Below are 24,477 nucleotides of genomic sequence, written 5' to 3'. Positions count from 1 at the left end.
GTTTTGAATTCATCAGTAAAGACATGAAAGCCTCACCCATCAGGACAGCCCCCACATCCGAATGCACCACAGGTGCATGGGAGGGAGCATGGGACGTAGCATGGAGCACGGGATGTAGCATGGAGCATGGGGCATGGTAGGGAGCTCACGTCTTTAGTCATGTCATCACTGAATTTTAAACCTTAAGTAGGAAGAGCATGTATTTCTACTTTCTTTCTCTTTTAGATTATGAGTTGTATGGAAATTTACCCAAATTAATTAAGAATACTGTATCGAATAAATCAATTTTACTTCCAGGGTCCTCTTAACTGAATCTAAAGATAAAAAAGCAACCAGAAAGTGCCACTGTTATCTGGTTAAAACTGACAGCTGTGAGATGTATGAATGCTTGCCTGCAAGTTTAGAAACAGGAAGCAGTGCTTGCCGCACTTGCCAAAGGACCTATAAACCAAGAAAGTTGTTATGTAGGAAATCGAGATCAGATGATGAGCTCAAAGACGCACTCTTTGAGAACAAAACAGTTCGTGGGGACAAGCAGTGATGCGAGATTATGTTTATGTGAACACAAGCCCTCGCATCTCAAGTCTGGTGACCAGAGTGTTTTCTTCCCCCCAAACAACTTCATTGCCAAAGGGCACTGTGTTAATAATTGTGAAAGCCTGTCTGTCACTATTAACGTATCAAACAGAGGTCTTGATATTATCTGCAGCTGATTGGTTGATTAGGTGTTACCTACAGGAAAAACCTGGCCACAGCTTGCCACAGGCCAGCCACGCATGACGTACAGAAGAGTCCTTGCTTTCCTTGTGGCACCCCAGGCAGGAGTGATGCAGGCAAAAAAAAAAAAAACACACCTGATGCCATCAGCTCGCCATGGCAACAGGGCCGCTTGTCAGTCTAGATAATGAAGATTCATCATCAGGAAGAGGCTTATCCCGTGACAAGAGGGAATTTTGAAAGGTAACACGTCAACAACAACGCCTCAGCAACAGCTGTTTGTTATTGCTGTAGACAGGGATACAAAGAGAGGGCAAGGCTGCCAGAATAGCTTACGAATGGGACAGAAGATTCCTGCCCTGGAAGAAGGAACAGAGAGTAGATATGAATATTCCTTGGGGAAGAAGGCAGATAAGCATATGCTGAGTTGGTGCTTCTATTTATCCATAAACTCTTTATTGGATGAACAGAATACCTCCCTTCTGAACATCCTAAAGCCTTGTACGGAGAACTTCAACTCTCAGTGGTTTAGGCTGGTCAGTTGTAAGTAGAAGAGACCAGGGAAGTAGGAGTTGAAAAACCCAATGAGAGAAGAAGGGAGTCAGTTCACTCCGAATCCTTCCCTAAGGCAAGGTGGTCCCTGTACCCGTGGGCTCTGAGGACTCTTTCTTTTGGCTTTTAGAGGCTGTTGGGGATTTCGTTGGCTTGTTTGCTTGGATGTCTATCTCCTCCATAGTTTCCGAGGGCAGGACTATAGTCTCTTTTTCAACTTTGTACCCATAATACCTGGCACAGAACAGGAGCTCAATCAATATTTACCAGTTGCTGGTGGTGATGGTGGAGGTAGAGACGTGGAAAGCATGGTGAATAGAAGTACAGCTTAGTGATGGGACATTCTCTTTCTAGACCTTAAGCAGTTGTGGAGATCCCTGAGAAGTTCCAGTCCAGATCTCGGCAGAGACCCTCCAGCCAGGCTAGTCAAGACTGGGACTTCTGGTATCCTCTTCCAGAAAAGCAAGAGAGGCTAATTGTTTAGAGCATGGGCTCTGGTAGAATCCAGACTTCTCAATTCTTGCCTATTTTTTTTCTTCTGTCCCAGGACCCTATCCAGGATACCACATTGCATTTACTAGTCATGTCTACTTAGGCTCCTCTAGGCTATGACAGTTTTTCAGACTTTCCTTGTTGTCAATGACCTTGACAGTATTGAAGTCAACTATGTTGCAGAATGTGGAATGTCGAATGTCCCTCAACTGACGTTTCTCTTACAGTCAGACGAGGTTAATGTATTTTTGCCGGGAAGACCACATAGGTAAAGTGCCACTATCATGCCATATCAAGGGTGTGTGCTATGAATGGACTTACTGCTGTTAGGAGGTTCTTCTTCATGTCCAAAGTAAATCCTTTTTGTTAGGGCAATGGTTTTCAAAGTGTGGTCCCCAGATCATCAGTATTGGCATCACCTGGAACTTAATAAAAATGTACATTTTTGGCCTGGTCACAGACCTTTTCGATCAGAAACTCCAGAGATGGGGCCCAGCAATCTGTGTTTGAACAAGTCTTCCAGGTGATTCTGAAACACCTGAAGTTTAAAAACTACTGTGTCAGAGGTTGTCTAACGTATTTGGTCTCGATGTATACGAAAGAACATTTCTCACTGCTCAACCATTAAGCAATGACTCTCAGCCTCACTGCCTTTTATGAGTACCTACCACCAGATACCATTCCCAGATATTCTGATTTGATTGGTTTTGAGGGAAAGCTTTGTTTCAAAGCTCCCAGATAATTCCAAACCTAGACAGGGTCGCAGCCTCCTGCATCTGGCCCTTAGCAAAGACAAGCCCTTCCTCTTCTACTCAGGCTTTTCATGTATCTCATGCTCTCCTTCCTTTCCCTTCAGACTTTGAAAGAATGGATCAGTCGCTAGCCTAATTTCTTAGAAGACATCAACGGCATTTAATACTATAGAATTTCAGAGTTGGTATAGCTATAAAGGTCAACTAGTTAAGTAGTTTTAAAACTTTTTTTTGAGCAGATTGCTTTCTTCAAAGGAAGTCTTATGGGGAAACCCAATATTGAAAAAGAGAGACATCAGAGCTGCTCTGAATGAAGGGCGAGGGAACTTAGGGATGCTTCTGGTCCTCCTGGCACAGTTGTGCCATCACTGGCTTTGTTCAACCTTCCCAATCAATTGTTGTCTACCTTCTCCTGATCACCTCCAGTGATCAAAGCTTCTTTACCACTAAGCCATGTTCATTTTCAGTTCAGCTCAAAGCTTTTGAACGTTCTTCTTCCCTTTGGGCCCAAACCTGCCTCCCCATCACTTCTTATCGCTAGTTATTTTCTTGGTGCTAAAGAGGAGAGACCTAGTTCCTTTCCCACAAAAGGTACTGCTCATTTCAAATCAGGCCTGATGCCCCCTAAACAATGGTTCTCAACTCAGGATCACTTGAGGAGCTTTTAAAACTCCAGGTGTCCAAATTGTATTCCGAATCGATAATTCAGTATTTCTTTAGGTAGAACAAGGTAGGTGGACTTTTTAAAATGCTGCAGATAGATACAATGTGAAACCTGGGCTGAGAGCAAGCACCTGTGCCAGGGCCTCCCTGGCCCAGACAAACGTGGCCACCTCTTTTACCTGATCCTTAGTTGACACCATTTCAAACCTTCTTACCAACTTTTCTGCTTTTCTTTTTTCAATATGTTTTTTATTGTCTGGATCCAAACTTAAGTAATAATAGCACAATCTGTACAAGTTGCTTTTACAAAGAGAATGCAAAAATACCTTAAGTGCTAGGTTAATATAGCACCAAATCCTTCCTTGTTCAAAGTAATTAAAATAATGGTATCTATTTCTTCATAACTCAACAATTTAAGTCTTACTCACCTGGTTCCCCATCCCTGTACAAGAAAGATCATACAAACCCTTCTGCTTTTTTCTAAGCAGACCTAGCTTTGGTAAAATGGAGCAAGCTTTCCCTTCACGGCTAGTGCATTTTTCTTGCCCTGGTTTTATGAGAGATAGATGATGTGATAGTTTTTAATGAATGATGCAAGTAACTCTACTCAGTTTTTTGTTTGGTGAGGATTCCTCTCTCCTCCTCTACCCTCTACACCTATTAGTCAGCAAATAACTGCATTGTGCAAAACATAGGCTGAATAGGTGGTCAAGTTCATCAGCCACCAAGTGGCCCCTCTGAATCCTCTTAACCAGTATTTCCCAAATGAAGAAGTTAAGATCATACAGGCCAGAAGCCAAGTAGTTTTGCTAAGAGGGTGGGGTAAAGCACACCCTCAAATACTCAAGAGCCAATGACAATTACTCATCACCACCAGGCTGAAGAACACATCTCAATTCTTCTTATATCCATTTATCCACTTGTCTGCATAACCACGGGATTCCAAGGTTTGGTAAACTCAACCCTCTGCTCCGCTGCAGAACGTTGGTGAAGCAAACACAATAACTGTACTGAGAGTTTCATCTCAAACTCATGGGGTTTGTCCTCAGTCGGACTCTCAACTCTCCCCTATAATTATTTTATTTTTCTTTACTTAACCTACTACCTGTGACCCACAACAGTGTCTCAGAATCTCTTTCCAAAACTTCAGTTTTCTCATCTCTAAAATAGGGATAATCGTTAGTAACTAGCTAGTAAGGCTACTCTGAGTATTAAATGAAATAATGGACATAAGGTTCTAAACATATGATGTCATAACTACCTAATAATTGCTGTTATTATTATTATTATTATATTGTGTATGTTATATTATATGTGGTTATTATTATGTAACATAATAAAATAATAATTGTATTATTTTCTACTCATTTTGGAGTCAAGAAACATTTTTTTAGTGCCAACTATATGCCAGCTATTGTGACAGGAATTGGGATTTTTAAAAATTAATAGGACATAGTCTTTGTTCATCACACAGGGAGAAAGATGTGTGGAATGCTTTGAGTTTGGTATCTACGCTATGAAGATCCCAGGACCTCCCTCTGGCTGTCACTCATCTCATGGCCTTTTTCTTTCTTACTAAGATCAGGCAAGTCAATGGAAGCTCTTCAGAGTTCCTCTTTATCTCAGAATTTCTGCATATCACCAAGGTTTTTGTTTTTCTGTCCTCTTGTCACAGAAGACCAGATCTGCTCCACTCCTCAACCCTGTCCCTTTCCATCCTTGGTGCTATGCTCCTGAGAGTATGTCCCCTCAGCCTCTGAGCATTGCAGCCCACAGGTTTACAACCGAGTCCTTGCTCTTGAAGCAATTGGATCAGAATCACGGCAACAGGAAAAGAAGGAAGGAAGGAAGGAGGAGGTGGTGGAGGAGGGAGGGAGGGAGATGGGAAGGAGAGAGGAGGGAAGGAGAGAGGGAGAGAGAGAAAGAGAGAAAGAGAGAAAGAAAGGAAGAAAGGAAGAAAAGGAAGAAAGAAAGAAAAGAAAGAGAGAGAGAGAGAGAGAGAGAGAGAGAGGAAAGAAAGAAAAGAAAGAAAGAAAGAAAGAAAAGAAAGAAAGAAAAGAAAGAAGAAAGAAAAAGAAAAGAAAGAAAGAAAAGAAAGAAAGAAAGAAAGAAAGAAAAGAGCAACCTGGCAAGATAGGGAATTACAAGCAACAAATGTCATGTGAGTCATTCAGGAAAAAAAAAAGTACAACCTTCAACAGAAAAAAAACCATTGAGCTCCAGTTGAAAAAAAAAAAAATACTACTCCCAACAGGAAGAAAGCTAACTTCCAAAAATTTTGTAATCATATTAGTAACACTTTACTATCTTATAGTTTTTATAAAGTAATTTTCCTAAAATTGTTTCCTTTAAGCCACTTAACTCAGTGAAGAAGGTTAAGAAATATTGTGCCCATTTTACAAAGGAGAAAACTGAGGCTGAGAGAGATGGGGTGGTCAGGAGAAATCCCAGGCGGATGGATAGCTTGTGAATGCTGGAGCCAGGACTTCAGGTTGGGTCTTCAGCGGACCCTCCCCAACTTATCCTCCTAGGACATTAGCATTTATTAGTTTACTACGTGCCAACATTTTGCTGGGAACTTAGCAATATGTTTTCCCACCTACTCTTTACTAGCTCTAGAAGGTAAGTCTTACTACTTGCATTTTAGAGATGAGGATGACCATGTGAGAGGGGTTGGGAAGGGAAGGCCAGGAAGCTACAGAGTTGGCATGTAAATCCAGGCTCACAAAACGTGAATTCCATATATTATGCTATATTCCTTACGTGTTGAAGACTTTTGCTTGTGAGAGCAAAAGATAATACAAAAAAAAAAAGAAAACTAAGTCTAGCACAGGTGGTAGTGACGGCAGCTAACATTGGATACATCATGGTTAAGCAGATTGTCCATGCTGAGACCGGGCCACAGTGCAGAATGGAGAGAAGGCCCTTCTCAGTAATACCAGACATATTCAACTATTTTCATGAACAATAATTCCTAAGTTATTTATGCAAGGAAAATTATTTAATTAATTATTCTTCAGTTTTTATTGCTCTCTATGATAACATGAGATCCCCTTCTAGAAACTTTAATGACTAGCGTTCATGGTAGAGATTTGTATGTCCTTTCAGACCTATCACTCTCATAAACTCTAACAAATAATTTGAAGGCTTATGTTTTTCAAATACATTCAGTGTTTTATATTACATTGGACACGTAGACATCTTTAAAAAGTAACTTAATTAACTTGAAGCTTAGGATGTTGGCAAAAATCTCTTTTGAAGAAGAACGCTAAGGAAGACATTATAAACCAATTTAAAGAATATGTGTCCAACGAAATATATTTTAAAATAATTGTATAGTGCAGGAATGTTTATGGCAGATACTTGATATGGCAGCCTCTTTGGAATTTTAAGTTTAGAAATATTTTGATAGGTTGGATCTGAAAATTCTAGTATGACTGAGTAATTTTCTCCTGGGTACACTGTACTTTTATGAAGATTTCATCTTTTTTCCCCCTTCTCGTATTCAAGCTGACCTGGTTGATGACTGTAACTCAGATGATTGACTAGTTGTGGTTTGAAGGGTATCATTTTCAGAATTCTAATCTCTTTTGTCATGGACCATCCCTGGGGATTCCAAAGTGTTACCAGCCTTAAAGGAACTCCCCCTCCTCAATAACCACGGCTCCCAACAAGAAATGAGGAACTTCTGGCAGTGAAAATGGGACATTTTAGAAGTATTAACTAATAGTAAAACCAAACCAAGAAAACTCTCTCTGAAACTCACTATTTACCGTATTAGGAAAAGATGCAAGTGAAATAGACAAAAGCTTCATAACAACTGGATTAATTTTATGAAAAGCTTATTAACCAAAGATTTTTGTTATTACTCCTTTTCACCAATAAACTATATTAGAGAGGAAGAAAGAGATGTTCAAATTATCTTACGTCAGGACTGATTACCCTACTTTTGGGGATTAGACACAGAAAAAACAATCACTCCTAGACATTCCTTATTCAAATTCAAGTCTGATCAGCATTTACAAATACCTCTAATGTGTCACCTTGCATTAACATTTTAACAGTAAAGCATGTATATATATTTACATTGTGTGTTTACCTCCCATAGTTAGATTTCTTTCTGTCACCACATATTTGATCCCTTTTACCCCATCTACCTTCCCCCTTTCCCTCCCCCCACCCTCTGGTAATTGTTCTGTTTTTACCATGAACATTCTCGGTGGTCCTTTCCTTGGTCTCCACTCCTGCTTCCCTACATTTTCCTCTCTTAGAGTCTCACCTATTCCCTTAAATGATGGCCATGCAGCCCTGTCTCGATCTACATCTCTAGCCTGAATCTCTAGTCCATTCCCACATAAACAGTCGTCATTGATAATAGTTCTATGAGAATCCTAATGGTCAGAGTCATATGTGTTCAAGAACTTTTAAAACCTTGGCAAGAGGAAAGAATTTTATCATCTTAATGGACTTCGGGAAAATTTGGAAACAAAACAGGACAAAACAAAAACAAAAAACCTCGAGGAACTGAAAATGTCTGAGGTCTGAAGTCAGGGAACATAACAAAGGAACGAACCCCAAAATCTCTTGTTCACACTTCCTCCAGATTCACTTATAAATTATTTGCACACCCCTACTTCAAAGGATGTTATTTTCTGCTTTGACCAAGTTTTCAGATGTTGTAATGTGGTAGATGATATTCATGTATTTTTTTTTGCAATAGTCATGTATTCTGATTGTAACTGACTAGATATGAATGTGTTACTTCCACCAATGTGGACCACATGAAGAAATTTACCTATTCATTCATTCATTCATTCATTCATTCAATAATTTACAAAATGCAAATGCCTACTCTGTGCCACATGCTATTCTTCGAGTTAGTACACAAAAACTAGTAAGAGGTATTCCTCAGCCTTAACTAACTCACAGTTAATTGGAAAAATAGATATATAAGCAATTAATTATGCTACAATATGACTTATATTAAGGTATATATATGTGAGATGCTATGAAGACATAAAATAATATATTGTGAGTATGGGCAGAGGAGAGATTTTCTTTTTCCTTTAGAGAGTTTTTTCTTCAGTTCTCTATTGCTAAGGCTACTTTTTTTAATTGCGTAAATAATATAATGTTATTAAGGAGTACATTTTTTCACCACTTTGCACATGAACAGTTTTCTTTTTCCTATGTCCCATATGTAAATATATATTTATATATACTTATGTATACACAATATGCATATATATTAGAATATGTAATGTATATAAGTAAAAATGTATTTATATTTATGTATACCCAAAGTACATACCTATAGATATATGATTTTAACTTTCTTATATATATTCTAAATAAATGTATTTAGAATATATATAAGAAAGTTAAAATCATAGCATCTATAACTGTGTGTTCCCAAAGATTGCATACATTTGGCTGTTTGAAACATGAAGTGTTTTTTTTATAGAAACAAAATTATTAAAGTTTGTTAGCGTTCCCAGAACAGCCTATTTAATACATGACACCTTATGGCTATACCATTGCAGTTGTACAGTTACAGAATAATTGTGCAGTAGTTAGAAAAATATATTGTTTTTCTAATAAATTTAATAAAAATGAAAATAATAAAATTGTTTTAAAATGTTTTTAAATGTATTCCAAATGCTCGTCCTCGTGGTGGGAACGTGATAGCTCATGGCCGAGTAAGCAGGAGATGTCTACTGGATGCTCGTGGGATGGGCAGTCCTGTTTCCTTTGATAACATTACAGTTAGAAGGTATAAGCAACTGAGACCCAGAGCTAGTGGAAAAGAGCAGGAGCACAGCTTGTTTTTCTATTTGGCGATAAATGCTCTCTCTGTGATGGCGACAAAGCTGAGCAAATATGGATCAAGATAGGCCGCTGGATAACTGGGAAAACTAGCATCCTGAAAAAGTAAGGCATGAGTATAGGAGAGTGGGAAGAAAAAAAGAAAAGCAAGTGATTGGGTCCACACTCCAGATTGTTGGCTGGCGCAAGAAGCTGTTTGCTCTGCTTGCCTGAGATGTGGCATCTACAGCAAGAAAAAGTAGAATGGTTGACTGCAAAGCATTCCCATACTCTGGATCCGGGATCCTGGACCGTGGAATCTACTAATTTTGGAAAACAGCAGCCCAATAGCAAATTGACTGGGTAGGAATCATCATGGCTGTGGTGGCTCTCAGACATCTGGAGAATGGCCTGCATAGAGGCCCTGAGGGGTTCCCAGTCTTCCCATCTCGGAGTTAAGTATATCTTAAGGAACTTCAGTTGTGCTATGGGATAGTTTGAAATGTGATGTTTCTAATACAAGATATATCTATAGGTATGTACTTTGGGTTTATTTTTCTGAGCTATGTATGTGCAAATAAACTTTACTGAAGACCAAAGCTTTAAAGTAATTAAATTAAAAATATCTCTTTATTCCACAAATTTTTTGCTATACCAGTTCAATCATGAATCAAAAAAATATACATGAGCATTTCTAATGAATAATCTCTTCAGCAAGAACACAAAGTAAGTGAAGAATAAGGTGGAAAACTGGTTTGGAATTATATTGTAGATGGACATGAAGGTTTAATAGAGAAGCTCATAAACTGACTTGATAGGCAATAAAAGAAATTTCAAAATACACTTTTATAAAATTATCATACTAATATCATATCATTCTAGCAAGTACAAAAAATATCATATCATTCTAGCAAGTACAAAAAATTAGTTAACCAAAAACTAAAACAATACTATTTTGATAAATGCAATTAAGAAAATAATTAAGTACGAGAGAGTAAGGTCAGGGATGGGTATGGAGGGAAAAACTATCATAGACAAAATGATCGAGAAGGGGCTGGGAGAAGTAAGTTTGTTTTGTTTTAAGTGGAGAGACAAGCCCATTTGTAGGCTATAAGAAAAAGTCGAAAAGAAACAAAAAAGTAGAAGATAGAGAGGCAATAATTTATGAGCAATGTGCAGGAAAAATAGGATTGTTTTATATCCAGAACACTGGAGTGGAGGGGAACATTGGAAAGAATTAGGGACACTTCTTCCTCAAAACAGGACTGAGGAAAATGAGAAGACATAACAATTTTTCTCTGGAAAGAAGGAAGAAGAAGGCAACCGAGGGTCCCACATGAGACATTCATCTCAGTAAGGTAGACCGTAAGATCATTTGCCAGGAGAGAGATTGTCCTTTGATGTAGTGACTTCCTCTGAATTGCCATAGTAGGTCAGGAACTATGCTGGGCACCAAACATGCAATGTCAAATAATACACAGTTCCTGTTTCACAGAGCTTATTAAATAGGCATATCTCATTTTACTGCACTTCGCTGATACTGTGCTTTTTACAGATTGAAGATCTGTGGAAACCTGTGTTGAGCAAGTCTATCAGTGCCATATTTTTCCTGCCGAAGATGCTGTAAAGATTGTTAAAATGACCACGAAGGATTGAGAATATTGCATGAACTTCATTGATAAAGCAGCTGCAGAGTTTGAGAAGATTTATTCCAATTTCGAAAAAAGTTCTACTGTGGATAAAAGGCTATCCAACATCATGGCATACTACAGAGAAAGCATTTGTAAAAGGAAGAGACGATCAATGCAGCAAACTTCATTTCTGTCTTATGTTAAGAAATTCTCACAGCCACTCTAAACTTTGGCAAGCACCATGCTGGTCAGTCAACAGCCATAAACATTAAGGCAAGACCCTCTACTCACTGAAGGTTCAGATGATGGTTAGCATTCTTTAGCATTAAACTATTTTTTAACTTAAGGTATGTGCACCATTTTTTTAGACATAATGCTGCTGCACACTTAATACACTACAGCATAGTGTGTATACATAACTTTGATATGCACTAGGAAACCAAAACATTCTGGCGACTCACTTTATTGCAATATTCTCTTTATTGTGGTGGTCTGGAACCAAACCTGCACTATCTCAGAGGTGTGCCTGTAGCCATTTGAAGAACAGAGATTTGAAAACAAATTATTGCGAATAAGTATAATTAGTGCTGTGATAGAAAGATGCATTGGGGGCATGGAGGATAAAGAGAACAGGATGACTGGAGGAGGAAAAGAAAGGGGTTCAGAAAGGCTTCCTGTACCTTGTAAGCTCAATCTAAAAAGATAACAAGTACCTGGGAAGTAGCCTTGGTGGGAAAGGACACTCTGGACAGAGGAGTACCATGTCCAGAGGCATGCGATAGCATGGTGGGTTAGAGGAAGAAGGGCAGTTTTGGATAGACAGAATGGATATCAGTTTCCAGGATGAAATGGGGCAGGAAAAGGAGGTGACACACCTGAACAGGAAGATGGAAGAGGTGGGCAGAGGGCAGACCGCAGAGGGCTCTCCTCCTTATGGAGACTGGATTTTCCTCCTATACGTAATGGGAACCATTGGAGAGTTATTTAAAAAACACAATGGCAAGGTTAGATTTCACGGCTGAGGCCATGTGGAAGAATGATTGGAGGAATTCCGTGTTGAGAGACAAGGAAAGTGATAATCTGAATTTGGGAAATAGCTGTTGGGATGAAGAGAAAGAGATTATAAAGAAAGGCTAAGTTGGCCCAGTTAATGGCTTTGGCCACTGTCTGAATGTGAGAGTGTGAAAAGAGTAGAGAGGACGTCTACATCCCTGGCACAGGTAGTTCATGGACGGGGTGCCAATCCCTGAGACAGAAGCAGAGGTGACGGAAGAACAGTCTTGGATGATAAAGTTTGAAAGCAGTTAGGAAAAATTAGGTAAGCCATCAACCAAAAATGGTTATCAAGTAAAAGAAAAGGTTTATCGAGTGACATGAGGGTCAAGTTGAAACTAGCAGCATTAATCAGAAGTCACCTGGAAGGGACCTGAGTTTCCCAGCAAAGTTTAAGAGAGGAGCAGAGAAAACAGGCTTATATTTACTCAGGAGTGAAGCATGGGAGTGTGACAATGACAAGAGGCCAAGCAGAAAGAGAGATGTCAGATAGAAGTAAGTGTTCAGTTAAGCAGTTGAACTTGAGCTCTGTGCTGGAATATCACATGGAAGTCAGAGTGAGCCTAGTGAGTGGTCGGGAACAGGAAAGGGAGCAGACAGAGCAATGAGGTCAGAGTCAGCAGTTCGGTGGGAGATGAAGGCACAGTGGCTGTGGTCACACAGAGAATTTCAGCATTTGGGATACTCTTGCTTGACTTTAAATTCTAATGAGTCGCCCAGGTCAGCTACAGCTTATTTACACCGAAGTGATACAGTTAGTATGAGAATTCATTGTTAGGTGTAGATGTTGAAGTCACTGTCACTCTGGGCAGGAGAAGGGGGAGGGCACACTTTGAGGAAGATGGCAAAGTGTCATGAAAGCCTTCATTGTGGCTTACAAGGCGTTGTGCCATCTGCCTCCTCCCAGACTCTCTCCTACTGCTCAGCCCCCACCGCTCCAGCTCAGTTGGCTCTTTCAGTTCCTTGAATGCTCTGGACTCTGTTTCACCTCTGGCCCCTCACAAGTGATTTCCTCTTAGAATTTCTAACACCCCTCAGCTTCTACTCTCCCTTCTTCCACTCCAATCAGATCTCCTTGTGAATGTCACTTCCCCAGAGAGACTTCCCCGAATTCTCAGGCCACAAGTCTGCATTAGAATCTGCTGTGAGACTTCCCCATATAACCTAGTATTTCTTAGTACTTACCGCAATTGTAACTAATTATTTTGTAACAATTTATTGCAGCCAATCTCTCTCAGTGGATAAGTTTTCTGAGGGCAAACACCATATCTGCCTTGTTTACCAACACAACTCTACCCACATTTGTGCATTTTTACCTGCCCTTGGTCCGAAGGACTGAAAGCGGCATAGTGCGATCGCATGGAATATATTGATATAAAATGTTAGAACAATAGTGCACTAAATAAATTTGAAATGTTAGATAAAATGTCTAAGGGAATGTGAAGGTGAAAGGTTCATTGGTTAGCAAAGTTAAGACACTGCAGTATATAAGAAGCTTTCACCCGAAGGGTACTTTATTGTCAAATCGATCCTCTTTAAACACCATTTTCATCATAGCACGTTCCTGTTTAAAGTTTTCCAAGGCACCTTTTCCTCTCCCCTAACAAAGCTAAAGTCTTCTGGTGACTTGCAGTTGGCCTCTACAGTGTAACCAAGCCCAGTTTTTTTTTCTCTTCAAGTCAGGCAAATTTTTTCCACTCCCATCAAATTGCTGGGCTCATTTGCCACCTCAGTGACTCGGCCCACTTGACTTTCCCATCCTGGAAGGCCCTCACCTTTCTCCAGAACTCATCCAACATTGTTCCTGTTGTGTGAGACCTGGCTCAACTCTCGATTCCTTCAGGGAGCTTCAAGCTCTGGCTTGTTAATTTCTTGCCTTGTTGATTTATCCTCCTTTGAATTCCTATACTATTCAATAATCTGAGCCACAAAAATAATACTTAATTGTATACCGTCCTGAATTGTTCGTTATAGATTCTCGGGAGTTGCCCGGATCTCAATATTTCCTAATAAGTTCCTCATAAATTCCTCACCTAACCAAAGGGAACTAAAAGTAAAAATAACGCATATTACCTTTGTATTCTCTTAGATTATGGTGTTGGTCAGGTTATCTGTTTACTAAAGGTCCAAATACCTATAGAAATCATCGTGCCTCAAGAATTTCTTTTCAAATTTAAAAATTTTTAGAAAATACATTTCAGTAACGCTTTTTATGTTGTTCTGTTTCGTTTGCCTAGCCTGATGTAAGAAAATATTACTTAATGGGACATTTGGGGGTTAAATCATGAACAATTTCTATCTAGAACACAAAATCAACACTTTACTGCCATAGAAATCTGTCCCCAGTCACTTACAAGAGGTCATATGATATGAATGAGGCTGGTCTGAGGCTAGAAATTCCTGGTATTCTGTGTATTTTTCTAATTGATTATACTGACTCTCATAACATAGTAAGAAATTGCTACAAAGTATTTTTAAAGTAATTCAGGACTTTTTCTATGACTCTCATTTATCTAAACAATTCTTTCCGATGATTTTCTTGGCCGCATATTTCATAGAAATTAGGCAAGCTCTCCTTTTGAGCCACTTAAGGCATATTTCTTGTAAAACAAATAGAGTCCATTAAAAATATCTCTGAGTATTAAAGAGATATTAAAGAGTATTAAAGAGATATCTGTATCAGTAAAACAGAAAACTGAAAGGAAATCTACATTACAAATGCCAGTTAGTTATGTGTCTGTATGAAGTCATCATTATTTAATGACTATCATTAAATTAATAGAAATATTATTATAATATGTTAAATCATATTAAATTAATAAAATAGTAATTTTCTGCAGGGCCACAGTCCAAGATATATCTATTACTCTTTTGGAAATAACACGAAGGCACACAGTCACTAACCGGCTGGAAGAATTCTTTAGAGAATTTGAGATTGTTTTGCTTTAACTGAGAAAGCTGATACTGGATCATGGTCAAAGCTTATAAATACAGTTTTTATAAGCCATAAAGATATGCAGTTCATATAATATTATTTGTCTTTTGATAAAAAGTAACATAACATTTCTAGGTTCAGTGTTCCTCTTGCAAATTAAAAAAAAAAATGTGGTCAAAGCAATTCCGGAATATCCTGGAAATCCGATCTCATTAATGAGGACGCTCCCAAATATGCACACACACTGTGAGACAATTTTCCAGCTCAAATTCTTCCAGGTTTATAGAGCTGGAAATATCCTTATTAAAAATTCCTTTTCCAAATTCAATTTTAAAAGATCTGTTAAATTGTTAGAATATAACTAATGGAGAAAAAAGAAAAATGCACGATATGGGGAATTACACAAAGTTTTCTACAGACCCATTGGATCCAAGTCATCAGAGGCACTAATTTCGGGAGACCTGGTTCAGGTGGCATTTCCTTCCTATCCATAACGAGCATCTTTGTGTTTTATACTGCCTGTTCACAGTCTACATATGCAACCAAGGTCATCACCCATACAGAAAAGAGACAAAAATATGTGTACCACCTCCACCTGCTTCTGAAAATGAATCTACATCAAGATACAGAGTACAGTCTGCACTGTGTACTATACAAGTAGCACAGGTCTCTGGCTTGAGCTGTTAGTGAATGTGAAATACAAAGGCCAAAAAATTATTTTCATTTCCATATGAATTGGATTTGCTGTCTGTCATCACCAAGTGACATAAAAGAACTGAAAAATCCCAGAGTCCCATTTGCTCCCTGGGAGAAGATCCCCCCATCCATGGTCCCCATGCCCTGCTAAGCTAATTTATCCAAAGAACCTAAAAAACCTTGAGGTAAAAACTTCCAGTGTGATTAAGGACAAGTTCCCTAGAGCCAAACTGTGCTGCCACTTAACGAAAAGGGTGGCCGTGGTCATGTTACTTACCCTCTCTTTGCCTCAGTTTCCTTATCTGTCAAACGCAGACAAAAATAGTGTCTATTATATAAAGTGACTGTGAGGATTAAATAAGTTACTGCCTATAAAACACTAAAACATTAGCTTATAGAACATTAAAACATTACCAAGCAGGCAGTAAGTGCTGTGTCAAGCTATTAATAATCATTATTAAATCAATACCAACCATGCCAACAATTCTCTTGAGGCATTCCTTGGCCTGCCCCGAATAAACATCTTTCTAAGTGCTCTGCATTGACCTTGTTCCTACTTTATATAGCTGCACATAGTTCTCACTTCCTCAAAGTGTTTTCCTCAAAACTGGATGGTTGTTTACATCCATAGTGTGAGGATCAGCAAATTCTTTCTAACAGAATCTTGGAGCCAGCTCTGAGCTCCAGTCAGTTTCTGCTGGGCTCTTGTCCTCACAGCCTGTTTCAGTCATTGATGAAAACATTATAATATAAGATTATAATTCATCTCTGCTTGGTGTCACAAATCTTTATGTGCGTGATCTCATTTTTGTCTTTGCAATAATCCAATGAGGTAGGTACTCTTTTTAATCCCATTTTACACTTGAAGAAACTAAACTAAGACTTTAAAGTTAAAAGGCTTTCCCACGTTACCCTGCTAAAAGTGACAAAGCCTGTCACAGAGGTAGCTCTGATTCCAAGGCCTGTGTTCTCCCATCTCAGCCACCTGTTTGCCAGCTGTCGTGGTTGGTAATGGTTCTTACCCTAGGTTATCTTTTTTAAAAAATTCTTCAACCCCTGGATATCAAGGCCGCTGAATTTCTAGACTGACCCATGTCAAGAAATTGTGCCCCATGAGCTAATAATGGTTTTTACATTTTTAAACAGGGGTAAACAAATCCAAAGAAAAATAATACTTCGAGACACTTGAAAATAGTATGAAATTCAAGTTTCAGTGTTCATAAATAAATTTTATAGGGCATAGCCACACTCGTTTAATTACGTATTGTCTATGACTACTTTTGAACTATAATGGCAGAGTTGAGTAGATGTGACAGAGACTACCTAGCCCACCCACAGAGATGAAAATATTTACTATCTGGCCAAGCTTGCTCTAGACTTTTGTTATTCAGCATGTGGTTCAGAGACCAGCAGTAACATTAGAAAAGCAGAGCCTTGGGCCCTATCTCAGATTCTGAACCAGAATCTGCTTTTCAACAAGGTGACCCATCTCCACATTAATGTCTGAAAAGTGCTAGTCCAGGGAGAGGCTCACATCAGGGAGCTTTAGAGAAAGATGGTTGATTCTGGGCCTGATACTCTTGCCCCAATATTTCCTATCTTTGTAGCCTTGGGTGTAACCCTGAACTTGATCCTCAGGTTTCTCATCTGTAAGGAGGATCCAACAACATCTAACTTTAAAGATTGCTGGGAAGAATAGAGATACTGTCTGTAGTGGACCTATCACAGCAACAGCCACATAACAAGCGTTCAATAAATTGAAACTGAATGGTAGACTTCCCTAATAAGGGTCTACTACCTTAGTTCCATGGAAACTGAAGAAACCGACAAAACTTTTCAGTGCGTTTGATCAAAAGTGATGATCATTTCAGTGTGTACTATAGACTAAATATTTGTGTTCCCACTAAATTCGTATGTTGAAACCTAATCCTCTTTATGTTGATATTTGAGGTGGGGCCTTTGGGAGGTGATTCATGAGTGTTGAGCCCTCACGAATGCGATGAGTGCCTTAAAGAAGAACTCCCTTGCCCTTTCTATCACTTGAGTTCACAGTGAAAAGAGGGCCATTCGTGAACTAGGAAGCAGGCTCTCACCAGACACTGAATCCACCTGCAACTTTATCTTGGACTTCTCAGCCTCCAGAACTATATGAAATAAATTTCTGCTGTTTATAAGCCACCAGTCTTTGGTATTTTTGTTGTAGCAGCCTGAATGGGCTAAGGCAGTGTGTTTGATTAAAAATGAAGACCTAATAATACTGTAAAGCTGTCAAAGAATAAGTAAGGCACTGCCTGACTATCTTCATTCTCCTAATCTCTCCCCCGGGGCCTTTGACCACCACCTTCAGGTTCAGCTCCACCCTAGGCTCTGGGATAACCATGTCCTTAGTGTTCAGGTGACTCAGCATCAAGTCAACCCCACTCAGCGACCTGCTCGCGCCGCATGTCCTACATTCAGAAACTGGATGCCTGCTTTATGCCTCATATATTCACTCAGCAAATATTTAGCTGAGTGTCTCCCTTTGTGCTAAACTGAGGGCCTCCTGAAGACAATACAGTGATAACACGACACACATATATTTCCTAAGAAACAGCCTTTCCCCTTGAGTCAGTCCTTTCTCTGAATATCTGCCTCTCAGAAACACCAAATATTCCACTTCCTCCAAGACTAAGTCCCAGGCTTGCTCTCTCCAGTTCTCCTAAAAGTGAGGCCTTCTGACACCTAGTCCAGCCAGCATCTCCTGCCAATGCTATAACTGTGGTACTGCTGCTCCTAGACCCCAGGACTTTCCCACTGTTGGACCTCATCGATGTTGACCTTCCAAATGTCTCCCCACTTACCCAATGGTGATTCCCAGGCCCCATGCCCTCCACACCTGGTTGAAACCTTCTCTCTGATAGAGTAGCCCTTTGGGTGCCTAAGTGACAATCCCTCATTCCTTACCACAACAGACCTCGTCAGCCTGTGTGGAAACAAGCTCAAACTAATCACACCAATGGAAACTATAAAAGGAACTCTGGCTTTGTTCATTCACCTTTCTTGATCATGGGATAGTCCTCATGTTCTGTGACTCATGCTGGATGCCTCCAGTGTGTTGTTCCCTAGGCAGGCAGTTTCCCCTGATTCACTGGCCACATGCTTTTTTCCTTGGGAAGTAAGTAATTTGCTGGCTCATCTTTCATATTTGGTGAAATATTTGTGAGAGTTTGGATAGATTACCCGGGAATGGCCAGATGAAGGTGTGGCACATTTAAGTTTTCTATCAAATGAAGGCATTAAACGATTAAGACACATAATTGAATAGAGTACCCCTCAGTGATTATTGCTATGGCGCATTCAGATCGCATGAAAATGTAAATCTTGTTTCCTGAAAGCAAATGCAGCTGAAAAGATAATTAATTTTCCCCAAGACTTTTTCAGGCTGATTTTCAAGAAGCACCAGGATCTATAGCCTCAGTCAAGGTGTGATTTTATTAACAAAAAAAATACTTATGCTAAAAATGCCTAGCATGGCAATGTTACCATTCCAGATGAAGGAGCATGCTCTAACATGAAGTCAAACAGTGTTTTTTTCAGTTGATTTTGTTTAAGTTCTTTAAAATCTGCTAAATTACGAATTGTGGTTAATAGGACAGACTCTGGAGACAAGCAAATCTCTAGTAGCAGTTTTGTCAGTTTCTAGATCTGTGACCTTGAACCTCAGTTATTTTATCTGTGAAATGGGATAATGACACCTACTTGTGAAGATTAAATATGGTATAGCAAATGAAACATTAAGCTTAATATTGATCATACCATAGTGTGCCATGAGGGATGTGTCAAATGTATGGATATGGGGCACTTAGTGTCAGGAGACGATAATCCATATGTCATTTGATTGACCACAAAGCATCCTTTTTGTGTGTGTGGCTTTATTTCAAACAAAAATTAAAAATTAAAAAATTGAGAGCTATTTCTCTGGGTATGGGGAAGGGATTGGGGCAAGGAATTCCTTGTGGTTAGGCTAATACCCTCACACACTGGAGGGGTTGTGATAACATCCTTCTCAGGCCCTGTGATGGGAATCTCAACAAGTGCAGGACCCTACGCCAGAAGACGACTGAGTATTCTTAACCAACCTTTCTACTATCCTATGGTAGGACACTCTCTACTTTCAAAACAAAAATAAAAAAGCTTTGAAATTTGTAAAGTGTCCAGCAATATTTTCTTCACCCTGTCCACAGTTGAGAAGAGAAGTGTGCTGACAGGCAGAGCAGCCATAACCTGTTTAACTCTTACGTCCAACAAGAATGTCACAGATGTTCTCCATGGGACTTCTGGTCACCTTGCTACACCTGTCCCAGAGGTGAGCTGGGTACAGGGTAGAATGGAAAATAGTTTCTATTTCAGGGTAGAAGCAAGAATGGGTCACAGTCATGGAAATTTCAGGTTATTGTGAGAATGATTTACCTTATTAGATTAGTCACACATACTTCAGGATATGGCAATAAAGTGTATATTTGTCATACATTATATTTGTTGAGCAGACTAAGAGCCATTATCTTCAGTTTATCCTTACAGTAACTCTTTGAGGTAAGTACCATTATTATCCTTCAAATCCTCGCTACTTAATGACATCTATATGTTCAAACTTCTAATGAGGGACACAAAAATAGTCACATGGAAAGACATATCATATTCTTAAATAAAAAGATTCAACATTATAAATGTATAGTCTTCCTAAGAAATATTATAAATTTAATGCACTCCTCTTTCCCCCCCCAAAAAAAACTAATGAAATTTTTTTGGAGGGGGAGGGACTAGATATGTGGATTCATTGTATGAAAAAGTAAGGAAGCAAAATTAGCCAGAAAAGTCTTGAAAAATTAGAAGATAGATACCCTATTAGATATTAAAGTATATTATAATATTCTAATTATTAAAACTTTTTTTTGCATAAGAACAGACCAAAAGTCAATAGAGTAGTGTGTAAAGTCCAATAATGTGTTAAAATATGCACAGAAATTTAGGCTAAATTTAGTTGGAGACTGATGTATATTATTGAATAAAAGACACTGGAACAAAATGGTCATCTGGAAAAATCAGTAAAATAAAATAAAATGATAAGGTAATAAAATAAAAAATAAAATAAAATAAGATCCTTACTTCACAGCTTTAAATAAATAAAATAAATTTCAGATGGATCAAACATGTAAATGTGAAAAATGAAGTCACAAAATATTCAGAAGTAAATTGGAAGATTTTAATTTTTTTAACTGCAGAGTGAGGAAGACATTTCTAAATATTATAAAACCCCAAAAGCCATTAAAAAATTCTTTTTTAATTCTTTTTTTTTTAATGCTTGGAAAACTAAACAAAGTTGAAAGAGAAAAGTGTGCGTGTATGTGTGTGTGTGAGTGATTTTCAATTGGTACAGCAGATAAGGACTAATCTCCAGGTACATAAACCGTTCTTATACTTTGATAAAGAAGGCCAACACCCAAGAGAAAATGGACAACAGATTTGAGCAGTTATAGAAAAGGAAATAAAAATGGATCTTTAACCTGTGAAAGGACGCTCACCCTTCGTGGCAATAAGAGCAATGTACATTAAACTTCAATGAGATGCTTTTTTCAGCAAAGATATCCATAGGGAAACAGCAGTCCAGGGTGTGAGCACAGAGGGTCAACCACATGGAGAATAATTTGGCACAATCAGTCCAACTTTCAGATACAAAGAGCCTTTTACTCAGCCCTTCCACTTATAATCTCACAGACTTATTCCTATGTGTGCAATGACTCACCCGCACCGCAGCATTGCTTCTCAGAGCAAGAAACTGGAAGCAGCCTAAATGATTGTCAATAGCTGAATAAGGGTACAGCTAATATAATGAAATGCTGTGTAGCCATTAAAAATAATAAAAATAAAAAATAATAAAGAAGTTGCTGATATGGGACAGCTCTAAGATATTTTAAGTGTAAAACTATCTAAACCTGAGGAAAGAGGTTTCAAGAAGTTGCTTAAAATAACATCACTGTTAAGTAGAATAGTTAGTACTAGAACTCAGCTCTTTCTGAGTACAAAGTCTTGCTCCAGTGGACACTGGGCACTGCTATTCTGCTGCTGTGGAAAAGTCGTGCTGTTGATGAGATGGAGAAAGTCAGTAGACTGCCTGTCTTCTGTGACTTTATGGATCCATTGTTTCTTTGGGCAGTTTTTCAAGGAGTTAAGGGACAGGGTGCAGGGTGGAGGATTGACTGCAAGACTTTGATCTACTTAATTCTTTCTTGAGCATTTTATTAAAGCTTTCTCCTTAACATCTACCAAATATCTCTGGGGCAGGCAGGGACTGTGTGGCTTATTGATTCTTCTTTGGGCAGACTTGAAGCTGAAAGATCTAGCATTGGGAAACATGAAAAGTTTTCCCCCTAGCCCCTCTGCTCCTTGGAAAGCATTTTATACCCTGAAGAAAGCCAGGAACTTAGGGCAAAACCTTTTCCCTTCCGAAGGGAAAGGCATTCAGCAAACTAGGGCATTAACAGTTGTTGAAAGGCATGTGGCAACACTTCAGTTCACAAAAGGAAATGAAGGCAGAGTTCTTATCTAATTAAAACAGCTTGAGGAAAGAAAGTGGGCAAAGGGTAATTGCCTAACTTGGCATTTGGCCTGGAAAAGATAGGTTAGTATTTCTTTCCTAGCAATAAATAAATAAATAAATAAATAAATAAATAAATAAATAAATAAAATAAAACTGTCAGGAAACCTCAAATTATAATGCTTGCTTTAGAGCCATAGGAAATTTTTTCGCTCCTGAATCTCATACTTGACACATATGAATTATTTGGCCCTTGAGATTCTTCCTTTAAAAGAACAATTATTCATTTTTCTATAGATAGGCAAGTTAAATTTGATTAAGGCTCTGAAGATTTTACAAAACAATCTAAAGGCCCAGTCTCTGGTATCTTATTTAACTTCTAAATTCTAATTCCCTTAGCTTAATTTTATTACTTGTATCAAGTGGAAGAAATCTGGCTTGACAAAAATGAGGTGTTATTTCCTAGAGATACTGTGGGGGGTTTTTGCTATTGTTGTTTATGAGTTTGTTGATTTTTTATTTTCATCTGTTTGGAAATGTCCATGGTAGCATGGTGTAGAATGTGGTCTACTGCGCAGTCAGGAAACTTGGTTTTTATGTCTGGTCTGCTATTCATCTGCTGTGTGTCCCTGAGTATATCAATTCACCTTGCTAAGGCTCAGTTTCTTCATCTGCCAAATGAGGAAATTTGAGTTAAATTCTTATCAAGAAATGCAATATATAAAGTAGAGGAAAGCAAAGCCATACTGGCGAAATTAGATAAGAGACCATAAAGGCTCATCTTTTCTCAGCCATCCTGCATAGCCTTGAGGATGACCTTCGAATCATGTTCAAGGGACTCTAGAATTTCTGTTAGGGGGAAGTATTGGCCAAAGGAAACAAACTTTCAGTTATAAGATAAATAAGTTTGGGGATCTACTGTACAGCATGGTGACTGTACTGGGGTGGGGAGGTGGGAAAAATAAGATGTAGGTCAAGGGTACAAAGTTGCAGTTACGTAGGACAGATAAGAGAGCCAGTGTACAGCATGACTGTAGTTAATAATACTTTTTTTGTATGCTGGAAATTTGTTAAGAGAGTAGATTTCAGGAGCTCTCACCACATAAACACACACAAAATGTAACTATGGATAGGTATGTTAATTAGCTTGACGGTAGTAATTATTTTACTATGTATATGTATAAACATTACATTATGCACCTTAAATATATGTAATTTTTATTTTTTAAAAAAGTAAATTATGATGTATACAAGAAATCAAGCCATGTATATAAAGATAGTTGATCCCAATAAAAATACATTTAGTGAATTAAAAATAAGAGTGTCTTTACTCTTGGTTTAATGTGTTATATTTTCAAATGGATTGAAATTAAAATGTCTTATAGAAAAACAATGGTACTGTATTGGATACTTAAGAAGTAGATCTTAAGTGTTCTCATCACACAAACACAAAATAGTAACCATGTGAGATACTGTGTGTTAATTAGCTTAGTGTGGTAATCATTTCAGAATGTATACATATATCAAATAACCATGTATACCTTAAGTATATACAATTGTCAATTATACCTCAATAGAATTGAAGGAAATTGTTTACTAAACATTGTCAAAATGAAGGAAAAGAAAAAAAAATCATCAGCGTTGGATGGTTTCTAAGGTCCTATCACATGCTGACATTTAATAGCTCTATAATTCCATATTTATTAAAAAATAAGTAAATGCATAAAGAAATTCTTGAATTCCCTTGAAAAAATTAAAAGAAATGCTCTTTGCTAGTAATGTGTAAAACAACCAGAAAAAGCCTTGTTATAACTTTTAATATAATTAATTCCAAGCAAACCTTAGAATAAAAAGATTTGTCCTGTCACTAAAATGAACAAATGAAAGCTAATATTACTATGTGTCAGTCACTGCTCTAAACATATCACATGTATTAGTTTACTTAATCTTCCTAATAACCCTAAGTCTTATTATTAGCTCCATTTTTCAAATGCAGAACTATTCAGAGAAGTGAAGTAACTTGCCCAAGATCTAGTAAGTGGCAGAGCTGAGCTTTGAACTTAGCAGTGAGGTTCAGACCCTTTATTCAGATTTCTATATTAAATATAACCCACTAGAATATTAATTCATGGATACGTTTCTCTATGGAGCAATAGAAGAGTAACATGTTGGAGTTGTAATGATTCTTAAGGACTAGTGCATCCAAATGTTTCAATTTACAAGTGAAACCAATTTAACAAGGGAAAAAAATAATCATCTGGCTCATGTGAAAATTCTACCATTTTTCCTAAAGTTTCTCAATATAATTCCTATCAGAATTTGCAACTTAAAGACTTACATAGTCTACGGCCATGCCACTCTGAACAAACCCTATCCCGTCCGATCTTGGAAGCTAAGCAGGGTCGGACCTGGTTAGTACTCGGATGGGAGACCACCTAGGAAGACCAGATGCTGTAGGCGTAAAAAATAAAAAAGATAAGGGATTGTAAGTGGACAAGGTCCTTGCAATCTGTGAGGTCAACCAAGGGTTACCTCACCTAAAAGAGAAAAGAAAAGAAAAGACATACATAAAAAAGAACTGAAATAAATACTAACTCAGAAAACATC

General features: G+C 38.2%; 1 pseudogene; it reads left to right on the top strand.

The window, feature by feature from the left end:
• Positions 1 to 24,211: 24,211 nt before the first annotated feature.
• LOC120615842 (uncharacterized) lies at positions 24,212 to 24,330 on the top strand (annotated as a pseudogene).
• The last annotated feature ends 147 nt before the right edge of the window (positions 24,331 to 24,477 follow it).

This window comes from Pteropus medius, unplaced genomic scaffold (genome assembly GCF_902729225.1).
Source record: "Pteropus medius unplaced genomic scaffold, Ma_sr-lr_union100, whole genome shotgun sequence".
In the NCBI taxonomy this organism is placed as follows: Eukaryota; Metazoa; Chordata; class Mammalia; order Chiroptera; family Pteropodidae; genus Pteropus; species Pteropus medius.
Note: the sequence above shows the minus strand (reverse complement) of the source record. Positions and strands in the feature narration are given on the sequence as shown.